Here is a 16089-nt window from a genome sequence, read left to right on the forward strand (position 1 = left end):
GAGGCAGCAAGTACACCAGGATATTGATCCCTTCCACTCTTGGACAAGGTTTCCATTCTTGTGACCATCACAGGTGGGTTTATTTGTTTCCCACTGTTTTGTATGGATAGTGCCAATTTCTATGATTGCCATGACTGAAAAGCCTTGACTGGGAGAAACATCTGGCCCAGAAGATGCAGACAGAGATGGTCATAATTGCAAAAGTAAAATGAAATAGACAACCTAAATATCAGTCAGTGCAATAACATAAAATTCAGGAATGCAAAGGAGCATTCTGCAGTGATGAAGATGAAGAGGCACGCCTGGGTGGCTCAGTGGTTGAGCACCTGCCTTCAGCGCAGGGTATGATCCTGGAGTCCCAGGATTGAGTTCCACATTGGGCTCCCTGCTTGGAGCCTGCTTCTCTCTCTGCCTGTGTCTCTGCCTCTCTCTCTTTCTCTCATGAATAAATAAAATATTTTAAAAAGATGAAGAGAAATCTTAGTTACCTGCACAAACATGATATACGTCTCAGAAATAATGTGAGTGAACAAAAGCAAGTCATAGAACAATACCATGTCTTTCCATTTATGTTCTAGGTCAAACCACATGCAACGGAGAGTTGCAAAGTGATAAAAGAAAGCTTGGGAATAACAAACATCACAGGAGACTGGGAAACAGGCTCCCACTGTAACACTTCTGAGATGATGGGCCCCACACTGATGGGCAAATCCAGAGTCCTTCAGCCTGCTGGCTTGCTTGCTGACTTTCCAGTGTGGCTCTCTGAATCTTTGGTGGGTTTGTTTGTGATCTATGTGGCATCTGAGCCAACTTTCATTCATGGAGTAGGCAAATTATGAGTATTTACAAAATTCACTGTCTTTCCATAAGTAGGATCCAAATATTTGAGAGACAGCCTGAACCTAACACCAATGATACATCATTCAACCATGAAGGCCATGGTGAAGGTTCCAATCACAGTAGGAGACTGAGGACTGGGGACAGGGGTAGGGGTTGTTGGGGGAGGAGGCAGCAGGTTGGTGTTTGGAGATGGAGCAGGACCCATCACAGGGCATATATGCAGTCCCTGATTCCTGGGAGGTGTATGTGTCAGAGGAGGCAGGACGAAACTCAGACACTGGAGGAAAGACTGTAACATCACTCCGGAGAGATGTTGAAGGCTTTGTCACTAAAACTAGGCAAGGGGCCAGAGAGCAGCCAGGGCGAGATGAGCTGGCACTGAGCCTGTGCCATCTTGCTCCCTGCATGCTGTGGGCCCAAGGCCAGGAAGGGATCTGAGGAACCCACAGGTGCAGGTTAAGGACCTACCTTTGAAAGTTAGAGATTCCTAAAGACAAGCTGCCACGTGAATGACCACAGGTCAGCAATTCAATAAAGACCGAGTCAACTGGTTCTTCTCCAGTCTATTCAGAAATACATGAATGCTGCCTACAAGTATTTTTTTTAAAAAGTCAACATTGTATAATCAATAAATTTCTAAATGAAATTTAAAAAATTATAGTTCAACTCAAAGTGCAGTAGCTCATTGTGAAGATTGCCTTTAAAGACTCAACTTACCAAAGATAAGAAGGTTGCTGTGGTTGACACTATTTCTCTCTCACTTTGAGTCACTATTCTTTTTCTGTAGTTAAGGTCAGATTTAAAAAATTAATTAAATGTTTATGTCAAAGAGTCTTAAAATGAAGCTCTAAATCCCAGTAATAAAATTTAGAGAATACTTAGAATACTCAGGGTCAGGATTTTTCTCCAAAATTCCAGAAAGATAGTGAGGCATTCACATAATTAACTAGTAAAAGTTTTCACATTGGCAACATTATATGAAAAATGTTGTTCATAAAAGCCTTTAAACTAATTTGTGACCATTTAAACCAATTTCTACTAGACTTAGGCCAGTATTACTGTAAGTGCATCTTACTAAGTAGGCAATGTTCAGCACTTTATCATAATGTAGTAACATTTACACATATGTACTAGTTTAGGAAAGAAATCTTCTTTCTTATCCAAATTTTCTATTCCTCTCTCTACACTCAATTTTAATTCTGAAAAGGTTGCATATTTCATTGGTCTTATTTTATTCTTCTATGGCTCAGGATTTGGACTAAAGTTGGGTAATTAGAACTACAATCTGAATATTGCTTAAATCTCAAAGTTGTCTCCAAATGTCAAACAGATTTTAGGTTTTTCAGGCTTCAGAAATCTAAAGTGTACACTGAATGTGCTTAAATATTATTTTTAATAGTTTGGATTAGTTAAAATAATGCCAATGAGGATGAGAATGATGGATGGTTAACAATTAGCTTCTTTCTCTCCATCTCGACCATCCAGCTATTATTTAGCACTAATTAGAGTTGGCCAACATAGGAAATCGAAAAATACTTTTTTCTTTATATTGACTTTTATTTGGTCTCCAAGGATAAGTTCCTTCATAATTATAATTTCAGGTATTCTTGTCTTCAGGTAGTTGGTTAAGTAAAGGCTGCATTGATTGCTCATAAATGTCTCATTAGCAAAGTTCATGCTCTCAGCTTCTCTGAGGAGGTACTTATTATATCTAAAGGTAAATCTGAGAGAATCACATAAAAACAATGCCTCTCATTACTCAGCTACTCTCAGGGACATAAGTTCTATCCATCCTAAGCATTGTAATAATCTATTATTAATCTTAATGACCATTGTGAGGTTATCTAAAATGATCCTCAGTAATGCCCATTAGAAAGGAGACCTCCATTTAAAAGCGACAAGATATAAATTGTATAAAATACATTTTGGTTAAGAGTCATATTTACAAAAAAGGATGAAAATATTATAAACCAACATAAAAATGGTCATTGTGGGATTATTCTGCAGCTAGTTTTGAACTAATCAAGAAGGAAGAAAAGAAAGAAAGAAAGAAGAAAGAAAGAAAGAAAGAAAGAAAGAAAGAAAGAAAGAAAGAAAGAAAGAAAAGAAAGAAAATTTTATTTAGTTAATTAATTAGAATTGTTCTATAACACTGGCAATTATATCTTTTATTAGGAAAGAGGAAGGAAGGAAATGAAGATAGAGGGAAGAAGAGGAGAAAGAAGGAGAAAAAAGAAAAGATATGACTTTTACAATGATATATATTCAAGTGAAAAATATCATTTTCCACATCCCAGGAAAAGTTTATTTTAACAGTGGGCCACAGTTAATCACTGCACAACTGTAAAGCTGTTTTTCCAAGTTGCAGCTCACTGCAGGCCTGCTGGTGGACAGGATTCTGCAAATGTACTGAGTAACCCATCATGATTTGGAGAAAGCCCATTTACGCTAATGGGTTCTGAGTGGGAACAATGATATTAAGAGTTACATATCACTCTTTTACTCCTAGGCCTGTCATATCTCTTTCATCTATTATTTACATGAATCTTCAACTCAAAATTTCCCTGATGAAGTTTTATTTAAAAAAGAAGACATGGCTCTGGGGTATCTGGATGGCTCAGTTGGTTAAACATTGGACTCTTGATTTTGGCTGAGGTCATGATTTCAGAATCTTGAGATAGAGCCCACATGGGACTCTGTGCTCAGTACGGAGTCTGCTTGAGATTGTCTTGCTCCTCTCTGGCCCCACCTTCATGCTCTCTCTCTCTTTCAAAATAAGCAAATAGGGATCCCTGGGTGGCGCAGCGGTTTGGCGCCTGCCTTTGACCCAGGGCGCGATCCTGGAGACCCGGGATCGAATCCCATGTCAGGCTCCCAGTGCACGGAGCCTGCTTCTCCCTCTGCCTGTGTCTCTGCCTCTCTCTCTCTCTCTCTCTCTCTGTGACTATCATAAATAAATAAAAATTTAAAAAAAAAAAAAAAAAAAAAAACAAAATAAGCAAATAAATCTTAAAAGAAAAAAAAAAAACAGAAAAAAGAGATGGCTTATACTCAAACCAGACAAAGATATCTGAAGAAAACTATAGACAAATACCTCTTATGAATATAGACACAAAAAATCCTCAACAAAATGCTGGAAAACCAAGTACAGCAACATATAAAAAGGATCAAACACCACAACCAAACCTAATTTACCCAAGGAATGCAAGGTAGGTATAACATATAGAGACTAATTAATGTAGTATGCTACATGAATAGAATTAAGGACAAAGGAAACATGATCATATCCATTGATACCAAAGTTATTTTATATTATTCACAGCCTTTCGTGATAAAAAAAAAATTCAACAAACTAAAAATGGAAGAGAGCCTACTCAATCTGATAAAGAGAATCTATGAAAAAAATAGATTGGTATCAGACTTACTGGACTTACTTACTGAAAGATGTGTTCCTCCTCCATAATCAGGAACAAGACAAGGACATTCACACTCATTTCTTCTATTCATCACCCTGTTAGGGATCTAGCAGGACAATTAGACAAGAAAATTAAATAAAAGTTATCCAAATTAAAAAGGTAAAAGAAAAACTATCTCTATATTTCCATATACAAGATCTTGTATGTGGAAAAGTCTAAGAAATTTATTAAAAATTAATTAAAACTAACAAAAGAGTTATTTTACAAGCTGAAAATTGTATTTCTATATATTTGCAAAGAATAAAAATTAAATTGAGAAAAATTCCATTTATAATAGCATCAAACAGAATAAAATTCTTAGAAACAAAATTAACAGGTGCAAAGCCTTATACTCTTCAGACTAGAAAATATTCTTGAAATAAAACAAAGAAGACTTTAATAAATGGAAAGACATCTCATGTTCATGGATCAAAAAATTTAATAATGTTAAGATGATAGTACCACCCTAATTGATCTACAGATTCAGTGCAATCCTTTATCAAAATTCCTGATGGCATTCCTGCAGAAATTGACAAACTGGTCTTAAAATCCATACAGAAATGCAAATTGGCGTGGGCAGCTGGGGGGCTCAGCAGTTTAGTGCCACCTTCAGCCCAGAGCATGATCCTGGGAACCCAGGGTCATGTTCTGAGTCGGGCTCCCTGCATGGAGCCTGCTTCTCCCTCTGCCTGTGTTTCTGCCTTTCTCTCTCTCTCTGTGTCTCTCATGAATAAATAAATAAAATCTTTTAAAAAAATGCAAATTGCCTTGATTGAAAACCAAACAATCTTGAAAAGGAAAACAAAGTTGGAGGACTCATGCTTTCCAGCTTAAATACTTATTATAAAGCTATACTATCAAGACAATGTGGTATAAGAGCAGACACATAGATCATTGGATAGAATTGAGAGTCTAGAAATATACCTTCACATTTACAGTCAGTTGATTTTGTTTCTTTCTTTTTTTTTAAGATTTACTTAGAGAGAAAGAGAGAGAGCAAGAACATGGGCTTTGAGGAAAGAGGGGCAGAGTGAGAGGGAAAGAGAGAAAATCTCAAAGTGACTCCTCGCTGAGCATGGAGACCGACACTGGGCTTGATCTCATGACTCTGAGATTACAACCTGAGCCAAAACCAAGAGTTGGATGATCAACTGACTGCACCACCCAGATGCCCTAGTCAATTGATTTTCAATAAAGGTGCCAAGACAATTCAAGAAGGAAAGCATAATTTTTCCAACAAATGGTACTAGTACTACTGGACATCCACATGCAAAAGAATGAAGTTGGATCACTACTGTACATCATATTCAATAATTAACTCAAAATGGATCATCCACTTAAATGTGAGAATAAAAACTACAAAATCCCTAGAAGAAAACAGGTATCATTTTTTTTGATATCACACCCAAGCACAAGAAACCAAAACAAAAATATATACAAGTTTCCCTACTATCCAAAAGTCCAATTTGTGCTGCTTTTCTTTTACAAAAGACCCACGTTAGTATCTGCTTTTGCTAACAACAACAACAACAAAAAAATCCAAAAAGGATTTTTGTTTTTACAAAATGGTGTTTACTTCTTTGTGTCATTTCAGCTTACAGAAGGTTTCAAAGGAGCACCTTACTTTCAGAGAGCAGGGGAAGCCTACATATTGGCTGTCATCAATATTAAAATATTTGCTCTTCAAAGGGACCATTGAAAAAGTGAAAAGACAACCCATAAATGGAAGAAAATATTTGCAGATCATATATCTGATAAAGAATTTGTTTGATTTCCTTTATGAGAAGTGTCTACAATGGGCAAATCCATAGAAACAAAAAGTAGATTAGCAGTTGCCTGGGGCTAGGGATGAGGGACTGGGGGAAAATACAGGCATTTACTAAAGGCTGTGGGGCTTTTTTCTGAGGCCATTAAATGTTCTAAAATTGAACACGTTGATGGTTGCTTAACTGTAAACATACCCAAAAAATGAATGGTACACTTCCAATGAATGAATTTTATTTTATGTAAACTATTTTTCAATAAAGCTACTTTAAAAATGATAGGGTTTTTTTCCTTTTTCACTGATTTTTGATGTGTACCATCCTCTAGAATAAAGTCATATTTAATGTAGCTATTGTCCTTTATCTAAAATATTTTAGCACATCGGAGTCACCAAAGAGATAGTAATTAGTATTCCAGAAGAAATGAAGATAGATTGCCCTCTTGGCCTTTAAAGTCGCCATTGCTACTGATGATAACTGTCAAATACCTCAAGTATGTTGTTTGGGAGCTGGACAATGGTTCAGTACAAATTGATGCTTAAATTCAAACTTTTAAAATCAGCTACTACTAATTATAATTTAGTAGCTCTGTGTGTGTGTGTGTGTGTGTGTGTGTGTAGTGCTCACTCTATGTCATATAGACACAGTTACACTTTCTACCTCTTTTTCCACATCCTAACCAACACTTGTTCTTTCTTGTCTTTTTGATAATAGCCATTTTAACACATGTGAGGTGAGATCTCATTGTGGTCTTGATTTGTGTCTCTCTTATGATTAATGATGCTGAGCAGTTTTCATGTACCTGTTGGCCATCTGTATGTCTTCTTTGGAAAACTGTCATTCAGACCTTCTGCCTGTTTTTTTTTTTTTTTTTTTAAGATCTTATTTATTCATGAGAAACACATAGAGAGAGGCAGAGACATAGGCTGAGGGAGAAGCAGGCTCCCTACAGGGAGCCCAATGCAGGATTCGATCTAGGGACCCTGGGACCATGCCCCATGTTGAAGGCAGATGCTCAACTACTGAGCCACCCATGTGCCCCCTTCTGCCCATTTTTATTTTTATTTTGTTTTGTTTGCTATTGAGCTGTTTGAAATTCTTTATATATTTTGGATATTAATCCTTTATCGGATAAATGATTTCCAAATATTTTCTCCCATTCAGTAGGGATGACTTTTCATTTTGTGGATAGTTTCCTTTGCCATGCAGAAGCTTTTAAGTTTGATGTCATCCCACTTGTTTGCTAATGTTATATTAATTCACAAAATTCCCCCATTGCCTCTATGCAGTAGATGTAGATACTATTATTACTAACTTCCATCTTATAGATGAGAAAACTGAGTCAGAGAGCTTATATAATTTGCCCAAGATAAAGATCTAATAAGAAGTAGGGCACAGACTAAGTGTAGCCCTTGCAATTTTTAAAATATCAAGGCTAAGAAGTGAGTAGTTGGTGTGTTAAGGTGGTAGCCTTTAACAGAGTTGCTCAATCTAGAGATATAATAGTAATAATAATAATAATGATGATGATGATGATGATGATGATGTTTTGCTATTTCTCTTTTTGAAGTTGCCAGCCCTGCTCTTTCGCCATTCTTTCCAACATCTGAGGAATAATCTGTGAGAATAGGATCTCTCTTATTCCAAGCACTGAGCCCATTATTTTTTAATGCAATGTCTCTGATGACACTTGCTGCTCAGGGCCATGCTCCCTGGCTACAGGCCATAATGACAGTCACAGTCAGGTCCATGCTCACTGGGCCATTTCATGGGCAAGTCTTCACTCCACACTAGCTGAGTTGATTAGAGGATGGAACATTTCTGTGCCTATACATTCCAGCTAAAAAAGCAGCAAGAAGTTGTTGGGTTATTTTTTTACACATAAATAATTGCTTTTATTTTTCTTGCACTTACTCATTTTAACTGGGGAGCAGCTGACTTGCCCCACCATAGGTGCGTTGATATGTTAGCGACGATTTGGTTTAAATGCCTACACATAGAGACAAAACAGAACAGAGGATGCATGCCCACTACAGTGCTGTCCAGACCTTGTGTGGCCTGCAGTGTTGGGCATGGAAATGCTCTGGGAGAGGTGAATGATTTGTAGGGAAGAAAGCAGTGATGAGGAGCCGGTGTGTCTCACTAGCAAAACACGGAGACTCAGATTCCCACATGCATTACTCCTAGACTTGTTTTCATCCTACTACCCTTCTCAGAAAATGTTCATCAGAGCCCCAAAGTATATGTACACTGGCATATATATAATTATGTTATTTATTCAATAAAGTGGAGGGGGGTGGAGTACTTACAACATCTGAAAAGAAATCACATGTGAAAAGAAATGTTGCCTAACGAGAATCAAGCAATGGTCAGGCAAATGTATGTATCAAATGTTATACCAGTCATGAGCAATTTTTACATCTTCAGAAGCACCTTGATAATGTCCTCTAGATCCCAAAAATAATGTTGAGGTCACTTTTTTCCAGGATCAAATAGAAGATACTTGCCGAAAATGAGATCTAGCAGGAGTTTGGAAAAAAAAAAACAACAAAAAAAGTTATTCTTCTTTCTTAGATGCACAGATACAGTACAGAAAATAACATAAAATTATTTAACATGATTCAGGAGATAAGGATAAGCAGCAATTCTTTCTCCCACTCAATTTCCCCTCATCAGCTATTTCTGAGGGTGGAAGAGTGGAGAGAGAGAACTGTAAAAAACGTGATAGGAACTTGGCATTTTACACACTGTTGAGTTGGAAGTCATGAAAGTAAAGGTGGCAGAAGAGCCTCTGCACATTTCCGCATCACCCCGCTCTTTCGCACTAACGCACAGATAGTCTCCCCTCATTTACTCTCCATGGTAACACAGAAGCATCGTGAACACAGGTGGGAGATGAAGCCCTCGGACACTGGACAGTGAAAGGTGGGTGCTTGTAGCTACTGCTAACAGGCATCCATCACACAAGGCTGTCTGCGTTGGTGGCACCTCTGCTGGCTGCCATGGCAGCTCACAGTGTGGGACAATGAATCACAGTGGCTGGGTGCTGGAGCTGTGCCATCCCACCGCCTAGCGTAGAGGCTCGGCTCTGCCACTGATGAGCTGGCAGGTGTTTGCAGGTCACTAATGCTTTCTCAGCATCTTTACCTGTGCAGCTCTTCACACATTACAATCACTCAACATTACAAATCCCTCAAAATGTCAACCAACATTGAATTGTCCTTTTTGTCACACTTATCAATAATTGTACATCCTTAAGTAGTTTTGCTTTTAAATTCTTTTTTAAAAGATTTTATTTATTTATTCATGAGAAACACAGAGAGAGAGAGGCAGAGACACAGGCAGAGGGAGAAGCAGGCTCCATGCAGGGAGCCCGATGTGGGACTCCATTCCAGGACTCTGGGATCACAACCTGAATCAAAGGCAGACAGACACTCAGCTGCTGAGCCACTCAGGAATCCCCATTCTTGAGTAGTTTTAAAATACAAACCACAATCACCATTTTAAAAATATTACACAACCTACAAATTATACTGCCTACCTCGAGCACAGAATTTCTTTCTCAGTAATCGAGGACCTCGACAGCCTGTTTCCTACAGTGCCTACAACTCTGTCCCAGTGATATGTTAACACTTCCCTTGATGTGATAAGTAACAGATGTGAGCAATCTTTTAAAAATAATAGCATGGGAATTTGCAAAATTGTTCATCATATATGTGTAAGCTAGTATTTTTATTTTAAGAAAAAAAAATTTTCCTTTGTGGTGTCTAGGTCTGGGATCTCCAAGACCATCCCCAGTTTCAGTGATTTGCCAAAAGAACTCACATGACTCAGCATGTACCTGAACTCATAACTGAGATTTATTACAGTGAAGGAAACAAAGGACAATCAGCAAAGGGAGAGGATACACGGGGAAGAGGTCTGGTGGAAACCAGGCACAAAATTCCAAGGGTTCTCTCCCAGGGGAGTCACATGGGATGAGGTTAATTCCTCCAGCCATGAGTTATGACAAGCTGAGTACAGTGCCCTCTAGAGGGAAGCTACTTAGACACTCTTGACCAGAGGTTTTTTGGGGGGCAGGGCTTATGTAGGCACCCTCTACTATCTTGTACCAACATTGTAGTCTCCCAGAAAGAAGACAGTTGTTCAGCATGAACTACATTGTTTATACAAACAGCATAGGCATAGCGTGAACATAGGCACATCATCTAGGGAGAATTTTGTATCGATACCAGCCAAGGTCCCAAACTCCTGCCAGGTGTGAACTAGCAAGCAGGGCTTTCCAAGGAGGGTGGTCTCCAGCCTGCTGATAAGCCTCCCTGTATAATAACTGCTTCCAGACAGTTATTTAGCCCTTTTGCTATATTTATGTATTCTTTAAGATCTGTATATAGCTTTTCTAAACATACTGAATAAAATTGATAGTTGATATGATTTAAATATTAACTTACATTCTGATTTTAAAATAGCTTAGATTTAAAAACGGAGAAGATTAATTTAGGAAAATATACCCGAACAATTAGGAGAAAAAAAAATCTTATTTCTATTTAGACAGCAATTTAACTTTTTTGCCAGATTTTTCTTTCTCTGTCCCCAATTTAATGCACTATCATTCTCAATTTTAGTACTTAGAAACTATTTTTAAAAATTCTACCCAGTGGAAAAGTAAGTTTTATTTTAATCTCTACTTGGTGGGAAGTAGATCACCAAATATTTTATATCACGCTTGAGGGTTACTTACTATGCTCATAACTGACTTGATTATACTTTCATTCTAAATATGTTTTTTTCCTCTATTATTCATTTATTTTAAGGAATAATCCTCAAACTATAGTTAATAACACTGCATTATACATTTGAAAGTTGCTAGGAGAGTAGACCTTAAAAGAAGGAGGTGATTCTTTCTAGATTCCAAGAGAACTTTTTAAAAATTATTCAATGTAAATGAAAGCAGAAGACAAAAATGCCCTATGGCATTAGAACATTCATCACTTAAGATCCCATATCTTAATTTAAGGAAATACAGCTGCATTTTATTTGTTTGTTTATGATTATAATTATTATTATTTTAATTTGCATTTAGGTTAGTTTTAATAGTCATCAAGAGCAAACAGCTTAATAAAATAGTGAGGTAACTTATATGGTTAATATGTCACCCTATCAGGGCCCAGTATCTTTGTTTAAATTCATGGGGAGTCGGGGGAGTCAGCAGGCGTGAATACTACTCTCAGCTCCACCGCACGTTTGGCTGTGCCATGTGTTAGTGTATCTTAGTATCTACGTGGGTAGGATTCAGCCCCACGGAACTGAAGGATCCTACTAAAATCAAAGGAATTCATACTCTGAAAACTATGAAGGTCCGCGCGAGTGTATTATGTCTTATCACCTTTGTCTCAAAAGCCCTCACTTTTAGATCTCCTGTGATGGGACTCGCGCCGAGCTGTGCGCGCAGGCGGGGGCGCCCCGAGGGCCCCGGGAGGACCGTTCCCCGCCGCGGCCGCGCACCTCCTCCCCCTGCCCAGGCCGGGACGAGCCGTGGGACGACGACGCGGAGGATGAGGGCGCCCGGCGGCCCGTGGAAGGACGCGCGCGGACAGGCGGCCACGTGGGCAGGAGCTGATGCGCGTGGCCCAGGCCAGGGCCGCCGGCACCGAGGGTCCCTGCCCCTCCTGTGCGAGTCCGGCGAGGTCGGCGTCGCGTCTGCAGAGGAGCTCGTCCGCCCTCGGGGGTCTTAGAACGCCGGGGAAGATGCGGGACAAGGTGGATCAAGATTCGGAGACCGGCCAGAAGCACGTTAACAGCCTAAGAGCATGTTGGGGGGGTTCGTCGATTACTTCGAGTCCAAACCAGCAGAGACGCCCCCCGAACAGAAAGGCACCCTTGCCCCCCAGCCTAACAGCGGATTGAAAGGAGCGTAAGTACCAGTAAAGCACAGGAGGCGCCATCCAGGGCAGCCACCCAAACCTCGGGAAGCCGAAGGGCTCAGGCTCTTTCCCTGGAGGCGAGCACCGAGGCTTGCCCGAGGAACCCCCACCTTCGAGCCTGTCACCGGGAGATCCACAGGCATGTGGATGAGCTACCCGTGGGACCAGGCCGGCTGAAGCACAGAGCCCTGGGGATGCAGACGGAAACTGAGGAGCAAGATGACATTCTTGACCGCCTCACAACCAAAGTGGGCAAGTTAGATGTCAATATAAAAAGCACAGAAAGAAAAGTTAGGCGACTTTAAACACCGAGAAGGCTCTCCACCCCACTGTGATGAAACGAGCCAAAAGATCTCCTGTTGAACTTCCCAAAAAAATTTAATTTCCGTTGTTTTAGTGTGTAACGTAATATGTGTTTGCAAATGTTATAATTATAGAGCGAGTTGAGTCCAAAAAAAAAAAAAAACCTGGCCAAGGTGCAGCGCTGCGGGCGGTGTGCATGCTGAGCAACCCCACCGCCATCGCCCAGGCCTGGGCCCGCCTCGACCACAAGTTTGAGCTGATGTACGCCAAGCGCGCGTTTGTGCACTGGTACGTGGGCGAGGGCATGGGGGAAGGAGAGTTCTTGGAGGCCCGAGAGGACCTGGCTGCCCTGGAGAAGGATTATGAAGAAGTGGGAACAGAGTCCGCGGACGGCGAGGACGAGAGCCAGGAGTTCTAGGGCTCCCGGCGCCTGCCCGTCGGTCGGGCTCCCTGTTCAGTTTCCCTAAGCCCCACAAATACACTCAGTGTCTGGGTGAAAAAAAAAAATGAATGTTGCAGCAGATACTTAATACAAGATTATTCATAGTACGTATGGACTAAAAATAAATATTTTAGAATGGGAAGAGGTGTTTTAGGTTTGTATTTGTGTGTCTTTATTATGTTGAAAAGCTGTCTTTCAAAACCTGATTTGAGAAATTCATATACAATTTCTTTGATGTCTGCTGCAAATTTAAAAACTGTTCCCAAGCCTACATGTTATTGTATTCAGCTTTCCTGGTAACTACTGCACAATTACCTTTTCATAGAAATAAAATCTTGTTATGACAAAAAAAAAATTTTGTGTGTGTGTGTGGACATTATCATACGGTAGCTTTATTAAATTCCTTTACCTTCTACAATGCGATTACAAAAAGGAATACTTCATTTAAGTGTAATACTGTCTTTATGGACGTACCGTGGTCGGAAAGTGGAGCTAAAGGTCACAAACGAATACACGTAAGAACAGGGACAAAGGCGGGACGTCCCTGGAGCCTAGTCTAGCACAGCGAGCCCAGTGGGTAGGGGAAGGGAAGCAGGGATGAATAAAGACATATTTGGGGGGCGGGGGTGGTATTGTCAATGAGCTGGTTCTAGGAGCTTAAACCCAAGGGCTGGCTCAGGGGCCAGACACACAGGCGTACAGCTTTGGTACCACATCTCAAAGCTGCCTAAAGTCCTGGCCTTGTGTCACACACAGCAGTTGTCCCCAGTCAGCTTTGGTTTTGTTTTCTCTCCAATTTACATACACACACACACACACACACACACGCACACGCAATCGAGGGTGTCTTCTTTGACCGTCCAAGCTCTTCTGTCTCAGGTACCTCCCTGCTGTCAAAATCAAAGCTCGCCAGACTCCATCAAGCCAAGAAACCCCTTCTTTCCTAGGAGAGAAGCCAGCACTTCACTTTCCTGAATGAACATGAGCACTCAGGGCTCACTCTGTCCAGCTGCGGTTTGGCTCCGACCCTGGCAGCTGAGCTGAGAACCGGACGAGAGGGGACAGGACACTGATTAGCTGGGGATCTGACTCCCTGTCTGTCACAAGGCACTTCGCAAGCCCATCCCCCCCGCCCCCCCCCCCTTTTTTTTCTTGTCCACCAAAGGAAGGAACTGGAAAGAAAACTCTGTTAAGATTCTGGGGACAGAACAGGCCATGAAGGAAACTGTGTGTGTCTGGTGAGCCTGATTTTTTTTTTCAATTGTATATCATCATTTAATTCTTAGAAAGTAGCGTGAACAGGAAAGTAGCACAAAAATATAGTGTTTGCCAAGGGAGTCTAGTGCCTGCCACTGAGAGGCTGAAGCCAAAAGAGGTTGTAAATTTGTAGAATGAGTATTCTTTAAAGGACAGAGAGAGTAGCCTGGGAGGCAGAGAACTGGGAGGGCCATTCATCCTAGGCCCCCAATACAGGGCTCTTTAGAACGACTGGTGCCACAGCCCCAACACCAGCATGAGGGGTGAGGCAGTGAACTCCAGTGGCTTCAGCAAACAGCATCAGTCCAGGGACTGGGAGCTTGGGTTGGCCCATTCATACGTGAAGTTACCCCTGGACAGCACCCCAGGGTTCGTTCCTGCTTACCGTCCTGGACTGGAGTCCTGGTTTCTGCCAATATGCTGTACCTTCCCGCTGCCAACCCGATGTGGCTGGTGCCTTTGGGCCCCACTATATGACACTCTCTCCCAGGATCTGATCCAGTAGTTCAGCTACAAAAAACTCTCAGCCACATCCCCCTCCTCTGGTCGATGGGCTTCTCCCTTTCCTCCTGACAAATGTCTTCAGGGTGATTCATTTCCTCCTGTGACTGATGCTCTTCAGCTCCTCCAATTCCTTCTCCTAAAGGTCTCCTAAAGGTCACCAATTATACAGCTCTTGGGTCATTTCTATTCCAGGTTGTGTCAGCTATTTGCATGTGTTTAGAAAGCAGGAGTGGCTGCCTATAATTTTAAATCTGTAAAAAAAAATAATGTGGTGTATTTTTATCAATATAAATACCTTCAATGTGCCAAAGTCATGGTGGAAAGGTTGGCATACATTACGATGAAAAGGGTCTAATATGATCTTTACTTAAGAGACAGTACATTCATTTTCCCAATTCTTTTCATAGATTTCCCCATCTGGGCAGGATCTGGGAAGACTAAAGCCTCTTTAGTTCAGGCACTGCAAAGTTCTGACAGCAGTGAGTAGTGAGATGCAAAATGATAAGGAAAGACTGTTCGTATTTCCAAGACCTTCTAGACCTTCTTAGAATCAGAGTTTGGTGGCCACTGATCAACATACAATCCCACAAAGGCATTTTACTTAAGCTCTGAGTATATACCGCCCCTGCCCCCCATTTTGTGGTTCTTTTTTATTTTGTTTCCTATATGGTATAATTAGCCCCCTGAACCATATTATTTTGAAATAACATCATGGAGCCCATCTCCTGATAGTCAACATAAAACCTTTGAGCTTAAGGGATATCCAGAGCTTCCAACTACAACACAGTTTTGTTTTAAATATTTATTGAATGTATAAAGTATGCTACACAATGCAAGGATATGTATGCAGAGTCACTGCATAACTGTGACCTTTTTCACTTTACTAATTAATAAACTCCCTGTCTGGCACTCAAGTCAGCTACATCTCAGACTTAACTCTACTACAAAGTAAAAAATATTAGAGCAAAGTGTCCTCAGTAGTCAAAGTACAGAATGAGGATACTGAGATGCTTCATTCTGTTAAATTTTAAGATGCAGAACTTCATGTGTCAAAGTAAAATAACACTGCATCAGTATGTGTTATAGCTTTCACACGAGGCAAAGTCTACTATAATTCATATCCTTTTGGATTGAATGTAATGAGAAACTAGAAGGGTTCTAGTCCTGATCAGAGGCCATGCCAAAGCTGCTCAGCTACATTTTCGACTCCAGCTGCCCGACTGGGGAAGGGGAGACCATCTGACACACAAAGTTTTCATTTGTGGAGTAACAGATGGGAAACGATAGGAGAATGATGACAGGTGAGCAAGCCGGACAAGTCCTGTGTAAAGTTCCAATCACATGCACATTACACAGCCTGGCTTCTGAAGAGAGAATACCTCAAACATATGCTAATCTGTCAGATGCCACCCAGCATAGTCAACATGTTTACATGTCTTGGATGTCATCCAGTTCCCTGAACATGGCCAACCCCATTATATATGTGTTATATACATAGTTAACAAGCAAGCATGGATAGAGGACCCATATTTACTAAGTTAAGTTCAAGATATACAAGAAACATAGATAATGGTTCCTAACTTCATGGTGTTTGAAGTTAT

General features: G+C 40.7%; 1 pseudogene; it reads left to right on the forward strand.

Moving 5' to 3' along the window:
• The window catches only part of LOC112662685 (synaptosomal-associated protein 29-like), a 32957-nt pseudogene extending 20529 nt beyond the window's left edge, over positions 1-12428 (forward strand).
• The last annotated feature ends 3661 nt before the right edge of the window (positions 12429-16089 follow it).

This window comes from Canis lupus, chromosome 34 (assembly GCF_003254725.2).
Source record: "Canis lupus dingo isolate Sandy chromosome 34, ASM325472v2, whole genome shotgun sequence".
NCBI classification, from domain to species: Eukaryota; Metazoa; Chordata; class Mammalia; order Carnivora; family Canidae; genus Canis; species Canis lupus.